Here is a 13824-nt window from a genome sequence, read left to right as displayed (position 1 = left end):
CTATTTACTGGGGGCATCTTCCAGTAAAACTAAAAATAAGATAGAAAAGCTGAGATGATAACAGATAGTACCCGGGGATATTGATGCTAGTCCTATGCTAAAAGTTAGTGTACTGTGCAGCTCTTCTTGGAGACATGTGACGACCTGAGGTCCAGACTTGAAAACAGAGGTGCTTAAAGGTCTGAAGTGATACTGTGAAGGTGGATGAGTCACCGCAGCAGAAGTTAGAAATGAGTTTGCCATGGGGAAGGACAGAAAACAAATCACATATCTTGAATTTGTTTAGTGGGTGAACAACTCTCTCTGGGTGTGTTGTGCATGCTTTTGTTGAGAAGACTATATAGCAAGTTTACATAAAGGAAAAACATAAAATAAACCTAATAGAGAAAAATGTAATAAGGCAGATGCATAGATATTAGTATGATATCGGTAGAAATATTTCTCCTTTAGTATTCTATGTTACATGTCTTGCACAGAAAACATTTTTTCTCACACAAATTAAAAAGAAATCAAAGACAAATATTACCTTTCTATCCATGTAATGGTATAGTGGTGTGACATATTAATGTCAGTGTTGCAGGCTGATAATATGGTGCAATTACCATTTTATCACTCACAGGTGCAATTCAGCTGCCAGAACTAATACAGACCGCTTACACAGATTCTGACCCCCTACCACTATCAGAGGTATTTTATGAACTCATATGAATCAGTCTGGGCATAATTCTGACACTGCTGTCATTGCATATTAATATATCTACTGTTTTTGGCAGTAGCAGAATCTGCAGTGATTTTGAAACAATAATGTTGATGTGCTTTTAAGAGTATGATGTAATCTGCATATGATGAAGTGCTATTACATTTATTAGGTCATTATCAGTTTAATGATTAAGAATACCTCTATATCAAATGTATAAGAGCAGAATGGGAGTCAAGTATAGCATGATCATGCAGAAAATTTTACGTTTTCTTCAAGATTATCTGTTCTGGAGTTGAAACATTCACTGCTGCTTAAATTTTCTGCCTCTTTATGATTAAGAAACTCTTCATGAACCGCAAGAAAAGTAAATAACCTCAGTGACCTGGGCCCCATCTGCATATTCCAGTGGGCTTACTCACCTCTGGCTTATGAAATTTGAGGCCTATGTGTTCAAATTTATGCTGAAATAACAAAAGAGGATTAAGTTTCTGGATAATTCTACTAATGAAGCTAGCGAATGAAAATACTAATAACTTTCTTATAGACCTGACAATAAAGGAAAAAAGTTAAAATTAGACAACAAACACTTGTTCACTGTTGCTGAGGTAGAAGGCAAGGAATTAAAGCACTCCTTGGAGTTATAGTCAAGACTATCAGAAAACAGAGATACTGAATGCAACTTTTGTTGCTTGTTTAACTTATACTACAAAACAGTATACAAATCTTGTCTAAATGGGTCTCATGACTATTTTTTTTGTGCCTATAAACTTAAATCAGGGTATTGCCAAAACTTCCCAGTGGTTTCCTCTTTTTATAAGAGTAAAAATTGAAAACAGTCAGTATTTTGTCCAGCATTCTTATTCTGATACAAAACTGAAGATGCAATACCTTTGACTGAATGTTAAAAAATTGTGTTAGATAATAGGTAGTTAAGTAGGAAAAGAAAGATCATACATCTTCTGTGCTTCCAAAGATCTATTAATATTCCAAAATTATCATTTAGTGGTAACACATGAGGAGGATTTTGGAGATTAATATGCTGTGACTAGAAGCAATTCATTTCAGTCCTACTTCAAAATTCAGCAAGACAGTATTTAAGAAATCAAAATCTGCTCTCCTGTGTACTGTGTTATATAAGGAAAGTCACTTACAAAGATATGCAATTACCCGTGATACAATGAAGATTTCTGGATGATATCCCAAGATAGCACTTTGAATATATTTTCCTCTTTTTTAACTCTGCTATGAATTAATAATGTGTTTATGGACCCATGTCTTGGATAATGCTTTTCTGTTTCTTTTCGTTATGTGGGTATTTGTAAGCTGTGCATTTTATCTGTTGATACCACTTCATTGTCCCCTTGTAGAAAGATTTTGGTACATGAAATAACTCTTCAGTTTATCGTCTCTGTCCTGAACCCTCTTACTTTTACAGTGTGTGTATTTACCTATTATTGACAAGCCATTGCAAGGAATTAGGTATTCCGTAGCTAACTGGCCTTTGCAAAGATCCTTAAAGGCAATCAAGAAACTGAAATACTGCACATTTGCTTAGCTTTAAATTCATAATGAATCAATAAAAGGCAAATATTCATACATTAAAGTTTAAATACATTAAGTCTTTTGACAGTAATTGACTGTATTTTCAAGAGAGGTTTAATTTTGATAGAGACAGGTTGTTTTTTCTTTCCACTTCATCACTGTTTGCCTCAGATAATAAATATTTCATACTACTGACTGACACTTCACAGTTGGCACAAGTAAGTATACAACAGTCAGATCTAGTTTAAAGGCCTCCAGCTGCAATTTTATTAAGAAATGTCGTTCCATAAATAAAGCTAATGTTTACTCAGTGACTTTATAGCCATGGAAGTGATATTCCCACACACTTCATGAGAACTGCAATAGCAAGACCATAAGTCTCCCATCAGTCCTAGTCCCAAAAGAAGGATCAGATGCTTTTGATTAAGATACCTCCATAATAAATCTCAGAATAGCTGTTGATGTCATTAACATCTGTTTAGTCACGGCAACACCTCTTCAATTTTGAACTGCAATAAGTCTTGCAGACTGTATTTTCAAAGAAATTAACATGCTTGGAAAAGCAGCTGAACACCTAACCTACACAGGTGCTTTTAGAAATTACATTGATGAGAGTTAGATGATAAGCTCTTTTGGCAAATCTACAGTAAAAGTACTGATGTCACTTTCAAAAATCTTAGGGCTTAGACATCTTTAATAAGATAATCAACAAAAAGCATAAAACAAACCCAGATAAAACTGTGCCTGGGGACAGCAATATACTGTCCAGAAAAGCTTTTTCCTTTTCTACTTGATATAAATCATGGGCATAAGATGAGTAAGGAACAGACTTTGGAGTTCGGAGCATGACAAGCCTGTTATTCAAAGATAATACTTTTTCTTACCACAGATACAATGATCATCAAAAATACTGAGAGTTCTTTGAAGAACAAAGCTACAATGTCCTTTTTTCCTAGTTCCACACATCATGAAACCAGCAGAAGTATGAAGTAGCTCAATCATAATTTGATGTTGGGTCAGATGAGCTGGGTGGGAGGATTAATTTAGTTTCAGGTCTAGGAAGACTGACATGGAGGAGATGAGGTTTGACTATCCTTGGAAGTGAATTCCTAAGTCATCTGGAGGGACTATTGCCTAGTACCTCTGATTTAAAACTATAATGCAACACAATAGAAAAGTTAATGTTCTGAGAAACGGGTTGGTTCCTCTGTTTTGTGAGGAAATATGTAACAAACTACAGGCTTGGGGGAGAGTGGTAAAGATGAAGGGGAAAGCCAACAAGGCAGACGTCCTGCTGGGGGTCTGTTATAGACCATCCAGTCAGGATGAAGAGGTAGATGAAGTTTTCTGCAAGGGGCTGGCAGAAGTCTCACAATTGCTAGCCCTTGTTCTAGTGGAGAACTTTAACTTACCAGACGCCTGCTGGAAATCCAACCCAGCAGAGAGGAAGCAGTCTAGGAGGTTCCTGGAGTGTGTGGAAGGTAACTTCCTGATGCAGCTGGTAAGTGAGCCTACCAGGGGAGGTGCCTTGCTAGACCTGCTGTTTACTAACAGAGAAGGACTGCTGGGGGATGTGGCAGTCAGAGGCTGTCTTGGGCTTAGTGACCATGAAATGACAGAGTTCTCGGTTAGAAGTGAAGTTAACAGAGGGGCCAGCAAAACCATGACCATGGACTTTCAGAGGGCAGACTTTGGCCTGTTCAGGACGCTAGTTGAGAGAGTCCCCTGGGAGAGAGTCCTGAAGGGCAAATGGGTCCAAGAAGGCTGGACATTCTTCAAGGAGGAAGTCTTACATGCACAGGCGCAGCCTGTCCCCATGTGCCGCAAGATGAACTGATGGGGAAGACGACTGGCCTAGCTGAACAGGGAGCTCTTGTTGGGACTCTGAAAAAAAAAGACGGTCTACAACCTATGGAAGAAAGGTCAGGTGACTCAAGAGGAGTACAGGGGTCTGGTTAGGTCATGCAGAGAGGAAATTAGAAAGGCAAAAGCCGAGCTAGAACTCAGGCTGGCCACTGTTGTGGGGTACAATAAGAAATGTTTTTACAAATACATCAACAACAAAGAGACGGCCAAGGAGAGTCTCCATCCCTTTCTGCATGTGAGGGGCAATATTGCCAACAAGGATGAGGAAAAGGCTGAGGTCCTTAATGCCTTCTTCGCCTCAGTTTTTAATAGTCAGACTGGTTATCCCCACGGTCGTCAGCCCTCAATGCTGGAAAAGGAAGGAGAGCGGAACAAACCTCCCATAAACCAGGAGGAAACAGTTAACGGCCTGCTATGCCACCTGGATGCTTAGAAGTCTGCAGGGATGGATGGGATCCACCCAAGAGTGCTGAAGGAACTGGCAGAGGAGTTGGCCAAGACACTCTCCATCATTTATCAGCAGTCCTGGCTAATAGAGGAGGTCCCTCATGACTGGAGGATCACCAATGTAACACCCATCTACAAGAAGGGTCGGAAGGAGGATCCCAGGAGCTACAGGCCTGTCAGCCTGACTTCGGTGCCGGGCAAGATTATGGAGCGATTTATCCTGAATGCGCTCACCGGGCGTGTGAAGGACAACCAGTGGATCAGGCCCAGCCAGCATGGGTTCATGACAGGCAGGTCCTGCTTGACAAACCTGATCTCCTTCTATGACAAGGTGACCCACCTAGTGGATGAGGGAAAGGCTGTGGATGGTGTCTACCTCGACTTTAGTAAGTCCTTTGACATTGTTCCCCACAGCCTCCTCCTGGAGAAACTAGCTGTCCATGGTTTGGATGGATGTACTCTCTACTAGATAAAGAACTCACTGAATGGCTGAGTGCAGAGCGTGGTGGTGAACGGAGTTAAATCCAGCTGGTGGCCAGTCACGAGTGGTGTTCCCCACAGCTCAGTTTTGGGTCTGGTCTTGTTTAACATCTTTATCAATGATCTGGATGAGAGGATTGAGTGCTTCCTCAGTAAGATTGCAGATGACACCAAGTTGGGTGGGAGTGTTGATCTGCTTGAGGGTAGGAAGGATATACAGAGTGACCTGCACAGATTGGATCAATGGGCTGAGGCCATCTGTATGAGATTCAACAAGGCCAAATGCCGGGTCCTGCACTTGGGTCACAACAACCCCATGCAATGCTACAGGCTTGGGGAGGAGTGGCTGGAAAGTTGCCCGGCGGAAAAGGACCTTGCAGTGTTGGTTGACAATCAGGAGAATATGAGCCAGCAGTGTGCCCATGTGGACAAGAAGGCCAACAATATCCTGGCTTGTATCAGGAATAGTGTGGCCAGCAGGAGTAGGGAGGTGATCATGCTCCTGTACTCGGCACTGGTGAGGCAGCACCTCAAGTATTGTGTACAGTTTTGGGCCCCTCACTACAAGAAAGACATGGAGTTGCTGGAGCATGTCTAGAGAAGGGCAACGAGGCTGGTGAGGGGTCTAGAGCACAAGTCTTATGAGTTGTGGCTGAGGGAACTGGGATTGTTTAGTCTGGAGAACAGAAGGCTGAGGAGGGGACCTCATCGCTTTCTACAACTACCTGAAAGGAGGTTTTAGCGAGGTGAGTGTTGGCCTCTTCTCCCAAGTAACTAGCGATAGGATGAGAGACAATGGCCTCATGTTGCGTCAGGGGATGTTTAGATTGGATATTAGGAAAAATTTCTTTACTGAAAGAGTGGTCAGACATTGGAATACGTTTCCCAGGGAAGTGGTGGAGTCACCATCCCTGGAGGTGTTCAAAAAAGGTGTAGGTGTGGCACTTCAGGGCATGATTTAACAGGCATGGTGGCAATGGGTTAAAGGTTGGACTAGATGATCTTTGAGGTCTTTTGCAACCTTAATGATTCTATGGTTCTACGTCATTTAGCTGCCAAACATACACCAATGTGGTGAGGTGTCATCCCTGGACATGAGTGGTTTGCCTGTATTCAAGAGTAAGTGCTTGGTGCTCTTTTGCATATTTATTATCCTGAGAATGACATCCTGAAGTTAGGTATTTGCATAGTGAAAGAAACTTTTACTTTCTTCCAATTTTTTATTTTTTTTTCTTTAAGATGTTATGATTTAGACACTTTGAAAGAGGCCTATATGCTTTCACTGGTCCTTACAGATTCCATGCTTAAAACAAGTGCATGCACTATTGAATCTAAAGAATTCAATAGCCTTTCCTTTCACTCCAAAGATATGCCCTCCCCTTCCCAAATCAGTTATAGAGTTCTTGCAGAACGTGATGTACTCTTTCTCGTATCCTCTATACAGATATTGATCAGTAAACCCTGCTTGAAACACTTCAACAAATCTGACAAGTGACAAGATCAGTCACTTATCTTAAAGGTGAGCAGTAGAAGTCTTTCAGAGTGTCTAGATTATTCCATTAGGTTCAAAAGGAGGAAAGTAATAATTTTCATTAAGGTCACTGCTAATTACAACTTTAACCTTGCAAAGTTTAAAAGTGTGAATAACTTGCAGGAGTGTAATTCAGCTTCTGAAGTAAATAAATTCAAAGCCCAACTAACCTGAACACAAACTGGAATAAAATTGTGCATTCTGAGTCCTTCGTTAGATCTGGTTGATTTTTGTTTGTTTGCTTGATTGCTTGTTTGCTTTTGTTGTGTGTTTCGGTGTTTTTTTTTTGGAAGAGGAACTGGAATTGTCAGTAACTGTTTAGGCCAACAGCTGCATGTCTAGAGCAGTAATAAGCTGTGTAGTAGGTCATGCTATGAACTGACGATAGGTTATCTCTGATGTAAATCCTGACTGCAGTTGTTACTTCTTCTTTCTGCCCACTTGTCCATTTTACCAATAATGTATTTGAAATATCTTGATGCCAGATCACTTTCAAGTATTCATTATTTATACAGTCAAATTGCCTAAGAAAAGTTTCCTCTTCCATCCCCATAAAGTAAAATATCTTTCCTGTAAGCAATCAATCTTCTCCTGTTTGGACACTTAAGATCCAGCATTTCTAATTATTGCAGGGATAAAACTAAGATCTTTCTCTACTGATATGGCAGATTTCAGCCTCCTAATAATATCCGTTGTTATTCTTAGACTTTGCAGCCCTTAAATATTTCACACTTGTAACAACACTAGATTTTTCTGAATGGAAGCCCTTGGAATACTTCTATGACTATTGCGCATATAGATTTCATGCTGGGGTGCATAAACACCTGTACTGACAGAAAAAAAAAGGTGAGGAAATTTGATGAATAATGCTTTTGAACATTTCTGTCTTCAATGCATGAAGGTCTTAAGATCTGCACGTTAGAAATGTTAGCATAGATATTACATGTGGTCAAATCACTGATGAATAAGATGCCAATTCCCAAATCAAACTGATTAAGCTTTCATCCTGTATTATGGAATATTGTGGAGTTTTGCAATGGCATATTGAAGTTTTGCTGCAACAATATCAAGGGCTCAAATGTAGAAACAATGAAATTAATGTTCATAGCCTACTCTGGTTAGTATTATCTAATTATTATTACTAGAGTCTTACTTTTCCCAAAATAAGTACAAAAAACCCTGAGACAATTTATAATATTTAATAGAATGTTTCATACAGCCCTGCAGAGTGTGTTTAAGTCCTTTACATTACAGAGTTTTTATTTGACTTCGTCTTTAAATGTCATTCAAATCTGTAAAGCTATTTAAGCCTGAAAAAATGTTTCAAGAATTACAAAGGTATGTATTTGGAAACAGCGACTCATAGAACATATATTGAATTGTGCATCATTTTAGACTTTCACTTATGACAACATATAAAAATGCATTTTTGAAAATTGCTATTAAACATCTTCTCTGATATGATTTGAAATTTATAACAAGACTTGTAAGAAAATCCAGAAACATCAGATGTATTGAAAAAGAGGAAAGAAAGAACTGCAGAAATGTATTTCCACTTTTGTTGCTAATTGCTTTTTTCAGATATGTATCAGGTATTGCAATGTTTATGAGTTATAGTTCTTTTTGACTATTCCTATCAACAAACATAAATCTGTGTATGCATAAACCTATTGTATTTGACAATGACAGTTACAACCAACAGTATAAAATACTTTTTTGTTTTTTTCAGATCTCTATCCTGAGACACAACAGGATGTGCCGTGGAGAAGAGTAAGTTAAAAATTTCCTTGTCCTAGAAATTTTTTCATCATAAAAATAATAACTGGGTACTGTGTCTTGAGTTTCAGTTATATGAATCTGCTTTCCGTGACTATTAAAAAAGGTATGTCACTCCCACTGAGTCCTGTTTACCAAATCCTGCACTGTCTATTCAGACTTCACCTTGATTTATTTAGGAGCTTTTCCTAAGTGACACATCCAGAGAAGAGCAATAAGGCTGGTTAGGGGTCTAGAGAACAAGTCTTATGGGGAGCAGCTGAGGGAGATGGGGCTGTTTAGTCTGGAGAGGAGGAGGCTGAGTGGGGAGCTTATTGCTCTCTACAACTATCTGAAAGGAGGTTGTAGTGAGATAGGTGTTGGTCTCTTCTCCCAAGGAACTAGCAGTAGGATGAGAGGCAACAACCTCAAGTTGCATCAGGGGAGGTTTAGATTGGATATTAGGAAAAATTTCTTTACTGAAAGAGTAGCCAGATGTTGGAACAGGCTTCCCAGGGAAGTGGTGGAGTCACCATCCCTGGAGGTGTTTAAAAAACCTGTAGACATGGCACTTCACGACATGGTTTAGTAGGCATGGTGGTGTTGGGTGGATGGTTGGACTTGATGCTCTTAGAGTTCTTTTCCAACCTTAATGATTCTATGATTCTTTTGAGTGCATAGCATCAAATATTTAAGCAGCTATTTTTCTTATGATCTCCTAAAATTTTGTGAATAGAGAAACATCCTAGGTGATTTTATTCCTTCAGGTAATGTTCCTCTAGAAAAGAAACCTGAAGGAAGACGAGCTATTCTTATAAAAAAAACAAAGAAACAAAGCAAGTGATACAGTACACTTATCCGTGTCTTTTCATTGACGTACATCTTCCATATATAAAGGCCATATTTTTATGTGTTTAGATATTAATCACTGGACTTTCTCTATGAATGAAATGTTTAACTTCTCTGTAGGTCTTGGAGGGTTGCTCTTTATTTTAAAAAATATACATAATGCTAATATAAAATTTATGTCTCTCTCTCACATAGCGTACCTAATGAGCTTTAAAACCGAAGCGTTTTTCATGTACACATTCTGTATTGTTTTATTTTATCCCAATAGCAGCAGGTTCAAGTGCCACTGACTCAATGACATAGCTTGAGCAGAAATGAACAGTTAACTGCTTGGTAATGAGGAAATGACTAGCAGCAAAGTCTTTGCTACGTCAAGTCTCTGATGAGTTAAGAAGTTGTCAAGCTGGCATTCAACAGCAAAATTAGTGCAACATAAGTAATACTGATTTCCAAGTGGTATGATGTCACATTACAATACTGGCTTGTTAATCTGTATTTCTGTCTCTTAAAGATACCACAAAGTGTGTTTGAGTGGAAAATGTAAAGTTACCATAAACCTGCACTTATGCAAGAGAACATGAGTACTTTTTGAATTTTGCCTTTGGTTTGATGAGTTTAGGACTTGGATTTTAGACCAAAGACTAACCCCAGTCCCTAAAGAAACAGAAGTTCTCTAGCCAGGGAAGCAAATCTTTCCTTTCCCCAAATATAAAAGCAATCTCCTACAGCCACTGAAATCACTGGAGGTATATCTTCAATTCATTTCAGTTGTCACAGTTCCATTCCACTCAGGAGAGTAGTATTAATTTTCATCATCTCACTGCTTGAACATAAATTTTTATTACCTTAATTAGTGAGTTTCATTTTTGCCTTCCTTCGACCTATTTGTGAGAGTATATTATACTTCCAGTCACATTTGCGGGGCACTCTAAGAGGCATCTGGCATAAAACCTTCGGTTTCGGAGCTAGGCTGCTTTCAGGCCTACTGAGATATCAGTATTGTACTTGATTCACGGATGTCTTTTTGTTCTGAAGTTATTCTTTACTACTCACAGTTGGATTCTGATAATGCCTCAAGATGTTTTCACTAGATGGGCAGAGATAAAATGCTAATGGGATGAACCAAGCGAAGAAGGGAAAATGCAATTTTACTTCCTCAAAGTTATTACATTGCCAAAATGCAAGCATTCGTAAACAAAGTTTGAACCTCAAATTTAGAAGCTACAAGGATAACTTGTAGGCTGGACATGAGCAGGCAATGTGCACTGGCAGCCCAGAGGGCCAACCGTGTCCTGAGCTGCATCAAGAGAAGCGTGGCCAGCAGGTTGAGAGGGGTGATTCTGCCCCTCTACTCTGCTCTGTTGAGACCTCACCTGGAGTACTGCATTCAGCTCTGGAGCCCTCAGCACAAGAAGGACATGGAACTGTTGGAGCGGGTCCAAAGGAGGGCTACAAAAATGATCCAAGAGCTGGAGCAGCTCTCCTATGAGGACAGGCTGAGAGAGCTGGGCTTGTTCAGCCTGGAGAAGAGAAGGCTGCGGGGAGACCTGATTGCAGCATTTCAGTACTTAAAAGGAGCCTATAGGAAAGATGGGGACAATCTTTTTAGTAGAGATAACGGTGACAGGACGAGGGGTAATGGTTTTAAACTAAAACAGGGTAGGTTTCGGCTAGATATAAGGAAGAAATTCTTTACAATGAGGGTGGTGAAACACTGGAACGGGTTGCCCAGAGAGGTAGTGGAGGCCCCGTCCTTGGAAACATTCCAGACCAGGTTGGACAGGGCTCTGAGCAACCTGATCTAGTTAGCAGTGTCCCTGCTTACTGCGGGGGGGTTGGACTGGATGACCTCTAGGGGTCCCTTCCGATCCCAAAACTTTCTATGATTCTATGATTCTATGATAACTGATCTTTTCAGAAATGAAGATATTTTCAGAAAGAAGACTCTGAGGATGCAGTTTATTTCATATGATTGCAAGTAACACTAGCAAGACATTTCTGGCAAACTAGGAGGAAAAATAGGAGGAAAAAGAGATAGTGAACAGGAAAATATGAGTGTTATGTCCTAAAATCAGTATTTTGATTCCAAATACAATAGAATACTTCTGCATCACTACATTTTACCCATTCCAGATATGTACTATGATTATATTCATGGAATCATAGAACAGAATCACAGAATCATTTAGATTGGAAAAGACCCTTAAGATCATCGAGTCCAACTGTTAACCTAACACTGTCAAGTCCATCACTAAACCATGACCCTAAGTGTCATGTCTCCTGCTTTTGGCAGTACCTAAGAATACATTCACCAGTTTGCAGGTTACTGTTTCATGCCAGCGGAATCATCATTAGAATAAACAGGTTTTCACAGTAAATTCAGATTATAGAGTTAAGTCAACATTCTGTCAACAGAAGTTGTATAATAATCTTTGCAAAATTGTAGTTCACCACGTTAATCCTGTAGTGCACTGAAATGCAAAGCACCTTAATAAAATAAAAATGTTTTTCATTAAAGCATTAAAAAAGTCTCTAAACTTAGCAAGAATGCTTCAAAAAAGAATGAGTTTAGAATATGGTAGAATAGGATGCTGAGCTTCCTTTCAAAAACCAAAACATGTGTTTTTCTGGAGAAATAAAAATGGAAAAGCTGAATTTTATTTTTTAACTGATGCTGCTGTGTCCTGTCAAATGACCAATGTTTAAAATCTACTTTGAATATTTGCTTGATCAGTAAGACTAGTATGCAGCTCCCTTAAAACTTGACGAACAGATAATGTAGATCTCTGAAAAATTCTAAGGAATAATGTCTGAAGCAGCTACATTTTTAATATTAAAATTATTTTGTTTATTGATTTAAAAGGGTTCTTTTTTCAAAGTTTGTAGACACTGAACGTTTTCTAATTGTTGGTCTATTCAAAAGCTTATCCCCCTTATTATAATGATAAAATATGTTGTTTCTTATAATAAAATCAATCTAGATCTCAAAAAAATTAGGACTGCAAGATTTCAAGTAATGTGCAAAAGGACAGAAACTTTCCCATTTCAGCTTTATTATTCTTTGATATGACTTTATCATTGTACAAAGTCAAGTAAACTTTTTTAAAATGTTGAATTAAAAACTTCTTCACCTGTTTCTTTTCTTCTGAACAGCTAGCAGGAGTGTCTGGCTGCAAGGGAGAATAATTATGTTCTTTATTTGCACGTAAGCTTAAAGCTGTTTTTACAAATATTATTATGCAATATGTGGTTAACATAAAATAAATTTAAGCAAATTGATAAAATAAAATTGTACAATGTAGGTAATAATTTGGAGATTATTCCTTGTCTTTGCGACACACTGCCTGTTCCAAAGATACAGGATAAAAATGATGCTATCTAGTTGAATTTGAGATTGATACTTCCGAAAAATCTTGTTTGTTAAAATAAGCTTGAAGGAAACTAATGAAAGAAAAGAATGAAGGAAATAGATTAGAAATAAATTTATTACACATAAGAAGAACTTAGAAGTACTTCAGTGTTCACAGTTTTGACACAATCATGTGAAAACATGATTTTTCATAATGAACCACTGTAAGTAAATCTGCATTACTCACCAAAAAAGTGTTGATCAGATTCTATTATAATTATTATTAACTAAAACATATAACAGCAGTAGTTGTGTCATCATGCTTCAGCATCTGTACCTTATCAAGCTAAAATACTGCATTCTTTAGGCTCTGAAGTACTTTAACACATATATATATAAATCTGTTTTTCATTGTCGACATGAATTGACACCATCATGTTCAAGTGATTTCCAGCAAAATTCTTTCAAATCTTTACTTCAATTGATCAGTTCTGAATTGAGGTCTGGTATATGTACTTTTTGAGCAATAAAATGAAGTAAATTTCAGCAATCTTTGGGGTTGCAGAGTTTTTAATATTTTTCAGTTCTGTGTCTGTCTCTTTGCATACATATTCTGTGCATATATTTATAATCCTTTTAATTTATTACAGCCAAATTACTAGAAAGATATTATTGCTATTTCTAACAGAAAACAAAAGAGATAAGAGAACAGTTCAGCTTTAAATGTACGATAAACTGTGAGGTATTTGGTAAAACACATCTATATCTCACCTAAATATCACAAGAAGAAAAAATGACATAGGTATAAATTGAAGACAATTTTATAGTCTCACAAAGTAATTATGCAGCATATGGTTCAGATTAAAGCTACCAAAAAAACTCAGCCAAAATAATCATCTACATTTATATTTTTGCCTATAAATCACTTCTTATTTCCCCCGAGTATTAAAAAAATACTATAAAACCCCAAACCCATATTATTTCTATTATGTCTGGGAAGGTCCTGAAAAACTAGCGATGTTTTCCTTTTATTTAGTCCAGTGCAAAAACCTTCTGTTTATCATAATGGCAAAAGTAAGGTTTGTTAGCCTTTCAAAGACAAATTCCAAAGGTGATATGCCCTACATGACCACATCAGATAACCTCACTTTTTTTTTACATCAAATAGCCAAAAATAACTTAAAAAAAAAAAAAAAAAGATAATAAGGCCATTTACATTTTGTAAAAAGAAAAATTAAACCTCCCATTGAAGAGATCTCAACAAATAGATGCAACCAAGGTATCTAAAATGGAAATGAGTAATAT

General features: G+C 37.9%; 1 protein-coding gene across 35 annotated transcripts in view; it reads left to right on the top strand.

The window, feature by feature from the left end:
• The window catches only part of PTPRD (protein tyrosine phosphatase receptor type D), a 1391241-nt gene that overhangs the window by 449762 nt on the left and 927655 nt on the right, over positions 1-13824 (top strand). For all 35 annotated transcript variants that reach the window (XM_075446987.1, XM_075446992.1, XM_075447021.1 and 32 more), the window contains one exon: positions 8296-8336. The gene's annotated coding sequence lies outside the window, so the exon portion shown is untranslated. The remainder of the gene's footprint in view (positions 1-8295; positions 8337-13824) is intronic.

Source organism: Opisthocomus hoazin, chromosome Z (genome assembly GCF_030867145.1).
Source record: "Opisthocomus hoazin isolate bOpiHoa1 chromosome Z, bOpiHoa1.hap1, whole genome shotgun sequence".
NCBI lineage: Eukaryota > Metazoa > Chordata > Aves > Opisthocomiformes > Opisthocomidae > Opisthocomus > Opisthocomus hoazin.
The sequence above is the reverse complement of the archived record's forward strand: the minus strand, read 5'-3'. Positions and strand labels throughout refer to the sequence as shown.